The sequence below is a fragment of the Gossypium arboreum genome, chromosome 6, assembly GCF_025698485.1.
Source record: "Gossypium arboreum isolate Shixiya-1 chromosome 6, ASM2569848v2, whole genome shotgun sequence".
Classification (NCBI taxonomy): Eukaryota; Viridiplantae; Streptophyta; class Magnoliopsida; order Malvales; family Malvaceae; genus Gossypium; species Gossypium arboreum.
Window position 1 is genome coordinate 44,857,950 of NC_069075.1, and position 16,505 is coordinate 44,874,454.

At 35.4% G+C, this 16,505-nt stretch overlaps 1 non-coding gene across 1 annotated transcript; it reads left to right on the plus strand.

Annotated features, from left to right (window-relative positions):
- Positions 1-266: 266 nt before the first annotated feature.
- Positions 267-373, plus strand: LOC128294515 (small nucleolar RNA R71). Its single transcript, XR_008284824.1, has one exon. It is a non-coding gene; the product is annotated as a small nucleolar RNA R71 (small nucleolar RNA).
- Positions 374-16,505: the final 16,132 nt, after the last annotated feature.

Genomic DNA, 16,505 nt, shown 5'->3' on the forward strand with positions numbered 1-16,505 from the left:
GTAAAGTTTTTAAGCATTGAGGATATCGAGGACACCTGAGATGCAATTGAAGTGAGAGCCTCCACTTCATGTACTCCAACAACTCATCTTCTGATGCTAATTAATTGGTTAACCATTGATAATTTTTGCTAGCAATCCTCTCAATGATTTCATAAGCCTTGTTATAAGACTTAGAAATGAGAGCTCCACTAGCAAAAGCATCTATTAACATTCTCGTGTGAGCACTGCGACCATTATAGAATGCCTCAAGTTAGATGCAATATGGGATTCCATGATGAGGGCACTTCCGTAGTAATCCTTTGTACCTTTCCTATGCCATATACAAGGACTCGTCATCCATTTGTTGGAAAGTAGTAATTTCATTCCACAACTTAGTATTTTTTCTAGGTAAGAAGTACTTCATAAGGAATCTTTCTACTAACTCTTTCCATGTGGTAATAGAATATGGTGGCAATGAATTCAACTAGGCTCGAGCTTTGTCCTTTAGTGAATATGGGAACAACTTTAATCATAGTGCATCTTTGGATACTATGGCTAGTTTGAAAGAATTGCTCACCTTCACAAATAGTCTTAAGTGAACGTGAGGATCTTTGGTAGGCATTCCACTAAATTGGCCCACTATCTAAAGCATCCGGAACATGTCTAGCTTTAGCTCAAATTGTTGTACCCTGATTTTGGGTCTCCTAATACCCGAATTAAGATCATGAAACATTAGTACGACATACTGTCTTAGAGATCTATCCCTATCATTAGTAATAAGGATAGGATTTTGAATAGGGTTTGCTCTGTTTCCTTGATTCGAAATTTCAAAATTTATTTCTTCAGTCCTTCTTTCAGCTTCTTGTCTTCTTCATTGTCGAAAAGTTCTTTAAATCTTAGGATCTACAGGGGGTAAGTCGATAATTTGATCACTATTCATAAACACCTAAAAAATTACAGAAAAATTAATTAAGTTAAAATCTTACAGAAAAATAAACCAAAATGAAAAATTCACAAATTCACAAATAATGACTTTTAAAACAGTCTCCGGTAACGACGCCAAAAACTTGGAACGATGGAAATGTGCAAGTGTACACAACCGCAACAAATAATAAAGTGACAAGTAAATGTCGAGTTATTGTACCCATAGGGACTATGTAAGAAAATATTTATGAAATGAAATTAAAAACACTTTGGCGAAGGAAAGGTTTTGTAACACCCCAACCCGGCCCAGACGTTATGGACGAATCTGACGTGCCACATTAGAGTTGAAAACCCACGTTCCATTTTAGCGTTTTAAAACCATATATTTTGTTGAGTTAACAAAGTGTATGGAAGCTGGGCACCAGGTAGGTATCCGAGACAGAGGAGGTGAGCCATGAAGGTTGCTTAAGTACCAAGCTCTTTGATTAGATTCAATCCTAGACATGCCCACAACCATAGCCACACTTTGTTATATCGAGTTTAAATTTGTTTAAGTGGACGTCTTTGGTAAATCGATTAATCGTGGTGTTGAGATATTTTGAAAACAAGTATCGCTTTGAAAACACGTCCTAAGTCTAGCCCATTTGAACAATTATCAACCAGGTTTGAAGTTATTAAAAAATAAAATAATCCCGAGAAGAAATAAAAGAAAAGTTAAAAATGGCCTTATTACAACCCAAAAATAAATAATAATTAAAGGAAATTAAATGAAAACCAACGCTTATTTAAAGGTCCAGAAGCGATCACCGTGGCCACTTTGAATCCCCTCCGGCCCAAGTCCCCACATTCAAGGCTCACCTGCAAGGTTAAGGAAAGGGGGTGAGTTTGGAAACTCAGTGTGCAACAAGCCCCTTTCAGATCCCAAAACAATAACAGCCTGTTGGGTCTAAGCCCAAATCCAATCTCAAACATGTACTGGGCCATAGCCCTTTTCATATTTCATATTTCATAACATTGGGCCGAAGCCTTTTCAAATTTCATATTACTGGGTCGAAGCCTTTACTATAAACGGTATGGCCCATAGGCCTATTTCAATATCACATATAATGTTAGTGAAAGAATGCAAGCCCAATTGGGGAGACTACTTAACCCACCATCCGCTACTCTCCACCCGTACCAACCAACACACCATGTGGGGATTAACTCGACCCACCCCGCCATAACTCTCCACCGGCAAAGATAGTCTTTTATCATATAACCGAGGCCTAGCCTCTTTTAGTAATCGGGCAAAAGCCCTTTTATAATCGGGGCATAAGCCCTTCATCATAATCGGGCATAAGCCCTTCATCATAATCAGGGCATAAGCCCTTCATCATAACTGGGGCATAAGCCTTTTATCATAATCGGCATAAGCCCTTTAATAATCAGGGCATAAGCCCTTTAATAATCAGGGCATAAGCCCTTTAATAAGCAGGGCACAAGCCCTTTAATAACGGGGCATAAGCCCTTTAATAAGCGGGGCATAAGCCCTTTTCACTTCCTCCATTCATATAAAACCCAACCCAATGCATTTATGAACATCTCATGTGCATATCATACATATCATGTGCATATCATACATATCATGTTTATCAAAATCCCATGCATTAAGTTCATATATAAACCCTAGGGGTATAATGGTCATTTTTACCTAGGGGCAAAACGGTCATTTTCATGTTATAAGGGTAATCTTGTAATTTTACCAGAAATTAGGGTTTCCATGTTCATTAACGGTTACTAACAATTCATAGGTGCAAACAGTGATTCTGGCCCATTTTTTAGCGAAATCGCGTTATTGGGCCTAAAACCCCTAATGGGCCCTACTTAGCCAATTTCGTCATCTAGGCCCATTTAGCCTATATCCACAACAGTATTAACAGTCTTAACATGCAATTTAACAGATTTTCGTTTTCTACCAATTTTACCCAAATGGGCCCGGAAGCCTATTGGACCCTATTTCAGCCCCTCGAGGCCCAACTTACCGTGAACGCCAAAAACAGTCCTTACCGTTTCCATTGTTCCCGATCATCATCTCATCGATTCTAACTAACTAGTGAGCGTTAAGCTCTCACAAGTCCTCGAAATGCCGAATTTCGGCATTTCGGCTTTTCGGCATTTATCACTTTAAGCTATGAAAAAGGGTTCGTTACACACCTGATTTGCGATATTCCTTGATGAGATCACCTATGCGATTTCTCCTATAATCAACCACTTATAGATTAGACCATGTTATTATTAAACCAAATCGAAAACTACCTATTATCATCACTTACACATTCGGCCACCATCACAATGGCCCTTGGGTTCATACCTTTGCCGAAGTTGATGACTAGATTTAGTCACTCCGATGATCCAAGCTTTTCACACACTCCTCGATCGGTAGCCTTTAATCCTCACTAGCACCAACAAACCAAATAACACCAAAAACCCTTTTAGCCTTAGTCGACAGAGGGGTTTTCAGCTTTTCTTAAACCACAAGATACAAATGGAAAGAAGGTTCGAATCCTTACCAAGAGATCTACTCGTTGAAGAACGTTCCAAATACCTTCCTACCCCATATCCGTTGTGAATCCAACTTAAACGTGCGTGAAAATAGATCTAAATATTAATTCCGAATCACTAAAATATGAAGCTTTTGGCTTTTCAAAGAAATATTAATCTAAGCTATTACGAGGGTTAGTACACACATTACGGGTTGAAGTTGAAACGTTTCCAAAATCAATCGCCTCGATAACCACCACCGTCACTCAAACTTAACTAATCCAATATCAATATATGTAAATCCTAAGCACATCACCATACGGAACATAAGGGCATATTCGTCATTTTACCATACAGGGGTATTACGGTCACTTTACCCTATAGGGGCTTTACGGTCACTTTACCCTACAGGGGCTTTACGGTCTTTTTACCTAATAGGGTATTTTAGCCATTTCATCCTACAAGGGTGTTTTGGTAAATCTACAAACCAAAGGTATTTCAGTAATTTTGTAAACCAATGGTATTTCCATAATTTTTAGAAAGTCAAGGGTATTTCTGTAACTTTGTAAATTAGGGGTATTTTGGTAATTTTACAAATTGAGGGTATTTCGGTAATTTCACAAACCAGTGGTATTTTGGTAATTTTACAAACTAGGGGTATTTTGGTAATTTTACAAATTGAGGGTATTTCTGTATTTTTACAAACCAAGGGTATTTTAGCAATTTTACAGACTAGGGTATTTTAGTAATTTTGTAAATCGAGGGTAAAACAGTAATTCTGTAAATCAATGGTAAAATAGTAATTCTATAAATCAAGGGTAAAACGGTACTTCTGTAAATCGAGGGTAAAACGGTAATTCTGTAAGTCGAGGGTAAAACGGTAATTATGTAAATTGGGGGTAAAACGGTAATTATGTAAATTGGGGGTAAAACGGTAATTCTGTAAATCGGGGGTACTTTGGTAATTTTACAAGTCGAGGGTATTTCAGTAATTTGGTAAACTAAAGTATTCTAAACAGCGATAACAATACGAATGGGCCTAAAGCCTATTCTCGGCCCAAATGGGCCCACACGCTCGTGTGGCCCTTTTAGCCCAAATCTAGCCACAGATATGAGATTCACCTAACCCAGTCCAATATTTACTACACAATCAAACAACTTATCCAATTGGGCCCGTAGGCCCATTGGGCCCACATGACCCCTTTCGGCCCATCGCGGCCCGTAGTAGCCATCCTACAGCTAGAGTAGTGAGAAATACACACCTGATAGGAGACTGGAGTTAATCCACGCTCCGAGCACTCTTAGCCGACGCCCAACCCAAACGAGCACGCCATACAAAGAAAAGGGATCACCAAGAAAGGTACCTCTACTCTCCTCATGGTTCTCTCTATTTAAAGCCAGCTTCGCATCCACTCTTATGTTAGCTTCCCGATATGGGATCCCTCCAACATTAGAGTTTAAATTCAACACCAACTCTTGCCGCCCCCTGTTAGCAAAATAAATGCTCCTTGCTTGCTATGGGATTCGAACCCATGCCTCCCCTCAGATGCCCCATGCGCTACTTGCCACTAAGCCACAAGGCTTTTTTTGTGCCATATTTTATCCCCAATTAATTATAAGGTCTAAAGGCCAAAGTCCAGGTTCCCTTAAAAAAAAAACAAAATAAATTGCAAGAGCCAAGACTTGAACCCATGCTCCCTTACAACCTTAATGACGCCACAACCACTAGACTACATGCTTCCTTGTGTCATTTATTTACCACAATAATTTAAAAGGCCCTCATCCAAGCATCCAGGTTTTTTTCACTTAATACCAAAAATTTTACTAAAGCCCAAGTTTGAACCCAAGATTTCTCTAACACTTCTCAAAGCCATTAACCACTAAAGCAAACATTTAATTGTGTCATTTCATTACACAATTAAATACCTATATAAAACCTCCTTACGGACCCACACTCAAGGCCCAATACTTCTAGGCCCAAATTCGGGGTGTTACAGGTTTAATAAAACTAGATTTTAACTAAGTAAATTAACTATGAAAATTAAAAGGTAAAAATTCCAATGCATGATTTTTGAAAAAACAAGTTTAATTAATATGACATAATTGTGTTAGATCAATTACATTTCTTAACTTAATATTTCTAAAACATTGTTCATGTTGATATGAATAAATTCAAGGCAACTTGGTAAATTGTTAACTTAGAGCACATACTGACTTACCAAATTAAGTAATCTCTTGAACATATTACTATGTAGATTCAAACAATTTATCAATTTTAATAAGCAAGTAAAATATTAAGCGAAGTAACAATATATTCATAAATTGAAACAGTTTAATCACAATAATCTTGCAAGTAATGCAAGGTTAATGTATCGTTCAATACCATCACTAATTTAACCCTCAGCTACCTTAGAAGATTAAACATGCATTGATTAAGTATTGTGTCAATTAATTAAAATTTCAATATGATTAATAATTAATTCTTTAGTCACCTTACAATTACAATGCAAGTATAACATAATCATGGCTCTACTTAATCAAACAATTTACCAAGACCTATAACAACACAAACATGATTTTAATAACTTAAGTAGAAGAAATGCAATCAACCTAAAATGAATTAAATTTAAGACATGTTTATTAAATTTAGAATAACAACATAACAAATATTCATAGACATGTTCATAACAAAAACAAGAAAAGTTAAAGTATAGGAAACTAGAATTAAATCTTGTGTTTCTCCGAAGCTAGACTAGTTTGCTCCTCTCCTTCTCTGCTTGTTTTGTTGTTCCACGACTTCTATAGGCACTTGAATGCTGCTACCCAAGGAGGTTGAAGGCTCTTTTCCAAGAGGGAAATAGACAATGGAAAGTAGAAGGGAAAATGGGAAACAAAGAGAGGTTTTGGAAGGAAGAAAGTGAGAAAAAGAGAGAGAGAAATGTGGGATGAGAGGTATGTTGAATGAATAAGTGAAGGGGTATTTATAGGTGGGAGTGGCTAATAAAAAAAGAAAATAATTAGCAGCCATTAACTACCCCCATGGCTGGCCACCACTCATGCGGTTGTTGAAGATTTCAACTTGCTATATTCAGCCAAGGGCAAATCTACAAAAGCATAATAAGTGGAGGGGTTTGAATGAGATTTCAAGGAGACTTCAAAGGGTAATTTTCAAGCCAATAAATCAGCTAATTTGAGCTGATTGGGACAACATTTTGGACTGGTTTGGGCATCCTAATTGCTTGATTGGGTCAGTCTTTCATACTAGCAATATTGGGCCTCTTTTGCATAATGTAATCAATAATAATTATTTAACACAAAATAAATTGGATTAAAATTAAAATTAATTATATTATGTATTAATATTCATAATTTGGACATTTTAGGCTGAAAAAATGAATTCACTTAACGCTCGTAAATCGCTTCACGATTTGAGCATTTAAAAGTGTGTACGGAGCCAATATTCACCCTTTGTGCAAATCTGTCAAAAATAAATCAAAATTTATGAAAATTTATTACAAAATTAATTAAAATTTACTATGTTAATAATTTAAGTACAATTTAATTATTTTATAATTATATTATATTTTTGAAAAGAATTACTATGAAACTACATAAATTTAAGTTAAAAGGGCATGAAAAAGTCTATATATTTTTGTGTTTCCAAAAGGTGAATTTGATTACTGTGGGAGATAGAGTGCAGAAAGAATCTAGGAGCCTACTTTGGATGTGGGTCTAGGGACCACTTGGTTAAGGACTCCCCATCCAAGTCCAAGTTTAGCACTGAACAATCTGTTAAAAGCTCTCAGTAGTTTCTCCACGAGAATATATCAAAGATAGCGACTAAGGCCAGTTCAGTTCAAGGATCCTAGTGAAAGTAATTTGGTAGGACAAGCTCTAGCGTGTTAGCTCAAGCTAACATAATGAAGGCTAAGGAAGATACAGACCTACTTGAAGTTGCAACTGGTAATTTTTCTTTCCTTACTAATAATATTTATGCTTTAATTGATCTGGATTCAACACATTCTTATATCTGCACTGAGGTCATAAAGGGTATATTCTAAAATGAATGTAATGGTACCAAACCCTTTGGGTGAAAGTGCGGCAGTAAATAGGTTAATAAGGAATTGTACTTTGACTATTGGTGAGTGTTTTTTAGCAGACTTGCTACTACTATGTTTCTGAATTCAATGCTATTTTTGGATTAGATTGGCTGACCAAGCATAATGCAATGGTCGAATATCAAACTAGAAGTGTACGCCTGGCAAGTGCCGAAGGAAACGAGGTAATATTGTCTAGTAAATAGTTAAAGTTGGCGAATAGAATCATTTTTGCAGTAGCTGCTAGGAAAATTATTATTGAAGGCATAGAAGCCTATCTAGCGTATATTATGGATACAGCTGAATCCAGAAGCGAGATTAGTTGAGTGCCTATTGTAAGAGAGTTTTTGGATATATTTCTCGAGGAGCTTCCTCATATGTCCCCTAAGAGGGAGATAGAGTTCTTGGTTGAATTGGAACCAGGGATAGCCCCTATTTCGAGCACGTCCTATAGGATGGCGCTAGTTGAACTTAAGGAGTTGAAAGAACAGTTACAAGATTTATTGGGGAAGGGCTTTATGAGGCCTAATGTGCCACCTGGGGTGCGCCAATCTTATTCGTCAAAAAGAATAGGTTTATGCATATGTGCATTGACTACTGGCAGCTGAATAAGGTTACAATTAAGAACAAGTACTCTTTGCCTGAAATTGAAGATTTGTTTGATCAGCTAAGTGGAGCTTTAGTGTTCTCTACAAGATCGACATAAGATTAGGATACTATAAAATAAAGATTAAAGATATCAGTGTACCTAAGATAGCTTTCTGGTCAAGGTACAATCATTATTAGTTTCTTGTAACATCATTTAGGCTAATGAATGCACTAGTTATGTTTATAGACCTGATGAATAGAGGTTTTCAACCTTACTTTGATCAATTCCTAGTGGTCTTTATTGATGACATATTGGTTTATTCCAAGAGTGAGATTGATCATGAAAAGCATTTGAGAATCATATTGAAGACTTTACGAGAGCATCAATTGTACGCAAAGTTTATTAAATGTGAATTATGACTGAAGGAATTACACTTTTTTGGACATGTGATATCAGCGGACAGAATTAAGATGGACTTTGCAAAGGTAAAGAAAGTGCTTAAATGGAACTCACCCAAGAATGTTACCAAAGTCCACAGCTTCCTAGGATTGGCTGGATACTATTGAATGTTCATAAAGGGATTCTCAATAATAGCATCGCCTCTTACCAAGCTACTGAACAAGAAATAAAAGTTTTTTTGGACTAATGATTTCCAGCAAAGTCTTGAGAAATTAAAGGCAGTCATAACCGAAGCTCCATTTGTGACAGCCTTAAAGTGACCCTAGTCGGAAAACGATTTCGGGACCGCTAAACCGAGTCACCAAATTATTTGAATATGATATTTATTGTCTAAAATATGTGAATATGAATGTGTGAAAGTTTTAAGCTTCGATTTAGTAAATTGCATATGAATTTAGTTAATAGGACTTATGTGTGACACTTTTGAAATGTGGTAGGTCAAAACATAAGGATCTATTAGTGCATGTAATAAAAGGGGTGGACTTGCATGTCAATTTCCCCCCTAATTAGTAGTGGCCGGCCATGACAAATAGGGTGGACAAAGTGTGATGGGCAAAACATGTCATAAACATGTTATGTTGGTGTTTCATGGGAGGAATGATAAAATAAGGAGCATGGTAATAAAATAATGGAGGGGAAAATGATGAAAACAAAGAAAAAAAAAGTGTCCATCCTTTTACATTTTTTTTGGCCGAAAGTTCTAAGGAGGAAAGAAAAAGGAAGGTGCTCTCTTGCTTCATGTTCGGCTTGGAAGAGGATTAGGAAGAGGTTCGGCCATACTTGTATCTAGGTTAAGGTATGTTGATGTTGTTCCATGAGATTCATGCATGCTTTTAGTTGTTAGCTTGAGTTCTACCTAGCCCATGGTTCAAATCTTTGCTATGTCATGGAGATGATATTCGCTAAGGTGGATTGGTGTTGATGTCATTTGCATGCTAAAAGTGAAGCTTTGTAAGGATACATGTGAGGTGGATTGATGACATTTGAATTTTCTTTTTAGCATTTTGAGTTAGACATTAAGTTCTTTGTTTAACCATGACCAAAATTGAAATGGTATGGTGTTTTGATGCATTCGCCATGGTAGGAAGTAGAAGAGAAATATGGTTGTTGTTCACGTTATTTGGATGAGAAATGGTATTAAGGTGAAGTGCAATTGTTAGTGTTTGATTTACTAGTGTATATAGTTGTACTAGCCGAGTTTTGAAATTGAAAAGGGCTTGAGCACCATGTGTGGTATTGAGATTGTTTGAGTAAATTCATAGTCATTTATATGATGAATTGGTTGTAGATATACATGCTTGAATAAGATGCACACATGAATGAATAGATGGATTGGTGTTGCATGTGTTCGGTTATAGGTAAGCATGATGATGAATCTATCTTGACTTGGATAATCGGCTCAAGGAGAAATTGCTAAAGTGCTTAGTAATTGATATTAGGTTAATGATGTGTGTTTTCGGTCATAAAGGTGCACATGAGGAAATGTTAGATTAATTGTATTAAATTACTCAATGTGATTAAAAATGCATATGACCATTTTGTATTTGAGCTAAAAGTGGCCATATGACCTATCAAACTCCTTGTCATATTTGGCCATAAGCTAGCATAATGAGACTTTAATAAGTTAAATTTGTTTGAATTAGCTCAAGAGCTTAGAGGACCAAAGTTGGATAAGGAAAGGAAAAAGTGATCGAATAGTCAGAGAAATCGCTCGACAACATCCGAGGTAAGTTTTCGAGTAACGAGACTTAGTTTACGATTTGATTAAGTCATGACGTATGAGCATAACAAATATACGGTGATATGATGATTCTACTTGAATTATATGTTGAGTTAATTAGTCTATACGTATGACGGGTAGCCGTATGTGCATAGAGATCGTGTCATAAAGCAAACTAAACCATGTTGTTCGTATGTGGCTAGTGAGCCAAAATGGGATTACTTAATACGTGACTTGTGTTTGAACTCTAATTATGAAAATGAAATATAGATGTGTCATGATTTATTGATGTGTGCATGAATATTTGGATGATAACCGGCTAAGTCCCAAGGCATTTGCGCTAGTGACTAGTTCCGGCTAAGTCCCAAGGCATTTGTGCGATTTACTATATCCGGCTAAGTCTCAAGGCATTTGTGCGAGTTACTATATCCGGCTAAGTCCCGAAGGCATTTGTGCGAGTTACTATATCCGTGCTAAGTCCCGAAGGCATTTGTGCGAGTTACTATATCCGGCTATGTCCCAAGGCATTCGAGCGAGTAGCTATACCGGTTAAATCCAAAGGTACTTGGCTTGGGAATGAGCGACCTTGCTGTAATAGTTTCATTAATACGCTCGTAAAATCCCAAAGTGATGAGGTATGTTTCAGATATGCATTGAATTAGTTGATCCTTACAAATAGTATTCGCCGATCGATAAATGAGCTACCGCCTTTGGCTAAGTTGATCTTTTGTGTATGAATATAAGGGTTGGTAATGTGAAGTAAGTATGATATTGAGAATTTGTGCATATGAAATTATCCGTTTAGTCATATGAATGCTACACTTTAGTTGTGTCTAATTTCATGGCTCAAAACTTACTAAGCATTAAATGCTTACTCCGTTTCTTTGAATCTCTGTTTTATAGATTTTGGTTCGTCAGCTATCGGACTCGGGATTGTCAAAGTCGAAGTCGTCCACACTATCAAAGCCTCTTTTGGTACACTATCGAAGTCGGGATTTTGTTCATAAACCCTAAAAAATAAAGAAAAATAAAGAAGTTAAAATAATAAAACTAAAAATAAAAATAAAAATAAATCTCTTCACAAATAATAACAAATACAGTCCTTGCCAATGACGCCAAAAACTTGTATCATCGTGTGATTACATGCAAGTGTACATGGTCGTACAAGTAATAAGTAGTAAGTAAAAGAGTTATCGTCTCTACAGGGATTGTGTGGTAATTATTTGCAAGTCAATTTCTAATCAAATTGGTTAAACAAGATAAAAAAGAATATTTTTTATGGAAAGTCGCAATTTAAATTAAAGGATGAAATCAATGTTCAAATACCCACAAAACAAAACAACATACATTGCAGAAAATGATCACAATAGGAAATAAACACAATGCATAATATAACACAACATGAATAGACTAAATAAAATATTTCACTTAATAAGAATTCATTATTAGTTATAAAAAAAATATTACGAGAGCTTCATGGCAATATGAAAATTCATTAAACTCATTTTAATTAAAACATAAGCTTCTACCAAAGTCTTATTATGTTCCTAAGTTAATTAACATATCCTTATCTCAAAAAACTAACTTAGAAATCACCCTCCCGAGCATTTACATAGTTTATGCATACAAAATTTATCTTCTGAAATAGACAGGATATGCACCATTTAGATTTTATGTTTATTAACTATTACCTCTTCCCAAATTAAATAGTTAATTCAATAACTTACAAATGTTGGCCATACATTCACAAGTGTAAACATGCTTTAAACCTAAATGAATGAAATAATCATTTGCACAAAATATCTAATGAACTTAAATCAAGATTCATATCTATTTTGAATAAACAAAATTAAGTCATGTCATATTAAACTAAAAATATAAAGATGAGATGCAATCTTGTCTTCCGACATAGAAAACAATAATTTAACAAGAAGAAAATGGTAAGAAAGAGTAGCTGAAGAGGGCTATCCATAGCTATTTCATAATACGAAGATTAAACAGCTGAATGTAGAGGGCTATTTGTGGCTACTTCTTGCAGCATCCCATGGTGGATTTCCTCCAATTCTTTAGGTTAAAAATCACCTAACCATCTTCAAGTTGATCCCTTAGCTACTCTCGTTTCATCAAGTGATTGCCTTATTTTGTGGATAAGTGTCTATCAAGTCATGAGAAAGGCAAGAAACACTTAAGAAATATGTAAGAGTGACTTGATTCTGCTTGTGTCAATTGTTTGTATCCATTGTTGAATGGATCAATGTCCTATTCATAGTGGTTGAACTTATGCCAAAAATAGAAAATGTATCCCCCATAATCACCATGCTTTGTGTTGTCCCTTGGTTGATGGAAGACTAAGTCTTCCTTTCTAATTTTAGCAAGGAAGCTAGCTTGATCCTCTCTTCCCTTGGTTGACGTCCCTTGGTGTGAGGAAGAATGAGTCTTTCTTGTTATTTTTAACCAGCAAGCTAACTTTGTTCTCTCATTGTGTGGCCGGCCAACATGTGGTCAAAAGGTGTTGGGTTTTTTCTGCTATTTTTAGCAGTTGATGGACGATTGAATGCTTAATTTAAGGGATATTGGTGCTGAATTTTATTTGGCAAAATATGAGGTCAAATATGTAATACTTGGGAGTTGAATGGTTGATTAAGGACTGCTTAATTTAAGCAGTGGATAATTGCCCTTTTATTTTTCTGGTAAAATTAGGTAAATGAATTTTGTTTTGGGCCTCCTTTGAATTCACACTGGATCATTACCACTTAGAAATCTATGTGACTAAAATAACAATCTTTCAATGTGAACCTGTCTAAGACCCAAATAGAACCAAAAATCTACCATCCTTTCTCTTAGCCCAATTAATCCTAAAAAAAATAATGACATACATTTAACATAAAATTTATAATCATAACACATTCCTATAGATATAAAAAATATCATGAAATCAAGTATAAAACCATAGAAAGTGTTGTATTTGTACTCAAAATTAGCATAATTTATAAATAAAAGGGTGCTTATATATATATATATATATATATATTTGAGTTTACAAGTATGTATAGTCATCTTAGTGTCCTCTCTGGAACTCACTAAGTTCTATGAACTTACTCCATTACTTTTACTTCTCAGTCTCATTGAAGAGGTAAAGGAATCACCAAGGGCCACACCAGTGAATATATTTTATGTTGTGAGACTTTTAATGGTTTGTGTTATGCATGACAATAGGGGTGGCATTAAGGCTTGGGATTTTAAAGAACGATATTTTGTAACTAAAATTGTATTTGTCAAATTGTAATTTTTCCCTAACTTTTGTAATGAAGTTTATTCTCTCGATTTGTAATGGTTTACTTCATGATTTAGTATTTCAAAATTCTATTATCTTATGTTAGCTTTGACGATGTCTAACTTCTTTTCTAATTGTGTTTGGGAAAAAGGAAAAGATGTAAGGTTGTGACACATCTGGTTACTTTCAAGAGTCAAAAACCTAATGTGACGGAGCGGCGATATACGATCCAATAAAAGAGATGATCGTTGTGGTGCATTGCTTACACATATGGAGACTCTATTTACTAGTTTCCAAGTTCATGGTATTTATGGAAAACGTTGCTAATAGTTATTTTCTAACCTAGAAAAAGTTGTCTCCCAAGCAGACTGATTGGCAGGTTTTCCTAGCAGAATTGATTTTAGCATGGACTATAAGTCGAGGAAAGCCAACATTGTGGCTGATGCATTGAGCTGAAAGATGAAGCTTGTAGCATTCAACCAGCCTGATAGCTTCTTATTAGAGCACATTCGAGAGGGATTGTCCCAGGATCCCATGGTCAGAAATTTGATCAAGCTTGCTAATGAGGGGGAAACAAGGCAATTTTTGCTTAAGGGGTAATTGTTGTACACTCATGGGTACCGCCTTTATGTGCCTCAATATGGGAACCTGCAAAAATAAGTCACAAAAGAGTATCATGATTCGAGATGGGCTAGCCATATAGGTATGCACCGCACTTTTGCTCTGTTGGAGGACCGTTATTATTGGTCTCAAATGTGTGATGATGTAGAGACCTATGTAGAAACCTATTTGTTGTTTTGAAAAGGAAATGTAGAGTTGAAGACTCTGTACAATTATTAGAACCTTTTCCCATCTCGGAACACTTATGGGAAAGCGTATCTATGGATTTTATAATGGGTTTGCCTAAATCTGATGGATTTGTGAGTATTTTTGTTATGGTGGACAGCTTTTTAAAGTATGGAACTTTTATTCTAGTTAACAATGAGTGCCTTATTGAGGAGGTAGCTTGTTTGTTCATTAGACATATGGTGAAATATTGGGGAGTGCCACAATCTATTATCAGTGATCAAAACAAGCGATTCACGGGTTAGTTCTGGACAGAATTGTTCAAGTTAATAGGCTTAGACTTGAAATTTTATACTTGGAATGTATATACATTCAACCAAATCAGCCACAACCAACGCATCAATACCTCATTAACATATTATCATTTATCATACAGAAGCATCACATATATTTCAACTAAAATCATGTAATTTTCCACATCCATGAAAGACATCATCATATGCATATATACTTAAATCAATATTAGTCAATTTCAATGGCCATTTACAAAATAAATTATCAACCATCAGAAGCTAACAAAATAAATTATCAACCATCATAAGCTAACACATTTGGCAAATCAATTATGACACATAACAAAACAACCAAGTCCTATACATACCATAACTCAAAATGTTAAAATCATTGGTACCCAAAATAAAAAGTTGATAGTGTGACTGGGTCTCTGACAATCTCTGATCCCCGAGCTAGCTTAGTGACACTATAAGACAAGGGAAAAGAAAAAGGGAGTAAGCTATAAAGCTAAGTAAGTTCCTATGCAAATAATAGGCATCATAATCACACATTAACATACAATATACATGAATTAAATTTAACATAAATGTCATTATAACTTTCATCATCAAACTTGTTCATTCAAACCTTTACTAGGGGTTCATCACATATCGAGCTCATTATTCAATGAGTTTTACGTACGTACCTGTACCAACTCGCAACATAACATAACCTTTCATAGCATTGACATTCTCGTTGAATTTCCCGTTGAACCACTTGGAATACTAAATGATACTTAGGAGTCTCGCACATACAATACCATACCAATGCCATATCCTAGATATGGTCTTACATGGGATCTCATATCGATGCCAATAGCCCAGCTATGGTCTTACACGAGGTTTCTTATCGATGCCAAATCATAGATATGGTCTTACACGTAATCTTAGTAACCCTAATGTCATGACATTTGTATCCTATCTATTCTTAAGGTTCCACCGGTTCACTCTAGTCGTAACTTTGTTGAACACGCTCAATGTTCAATCATAAATCATACAATAGTAAAGTATTTAAAATATAATTAAAGCAATGCATTATTTACATAAGAACTTACCTCGTACAAAAATAGCAGAAATGGATTGAATCGTCAATAACCTTGTTTTTCCTCTGACCAAGGTCTGAACCTCGTCTTTCTTGATCTATAATAGCAAATTTAACTTATTTAACTATCACATTGTTCAATTCGGTTCGAAAATCAAACCATGGAAAAATTATCGTCTTACCCTAACTTTTTGCATTTTTACAAATTAGTCCTTAGGCTCATAAAAGAAATGTATTCAATTTCTTTGTTACCCAAGCTTAGCCGAACCATAACATACTCATACTAGCCCACAATTTTCATCAAATCACATCTTTACTACTCATTTTATAACTTTTTTACAAATAGGTCCTTTTATGTATTTCCATCAAAAATCATTTAGTAAAAGTTGTTTATTACACATCAAACTTTCATTTTCTACCATAAAACATCAAAACACATGCATGTCATACATGGGTAAAATTTTAAACATGAACCCTACTTCAAAACAATGGTAGAAATAGAAAGATCGGGTGAATACGACTTCAAAAACATAAAGAGCAGTAAAAATGGGGCTAGGATGTACTTACAATCAAGCTTGAATGATTACAAAACCATAGCTATGGTGTTCTTCCAAGTTTTGGCCAAGGTTGAAGAAAGATGAGCAAATTTTGGCTCTATTTTCTCTTTTTATTCTTTTATTAACCAAATAACCAAAATGCCCTTTTCCCAAATCACTAAAATTCTCTTACCTCATGTCTATTTTTGTCCACTAACTTAACAAATGGTCTAGTTATCATATAAGG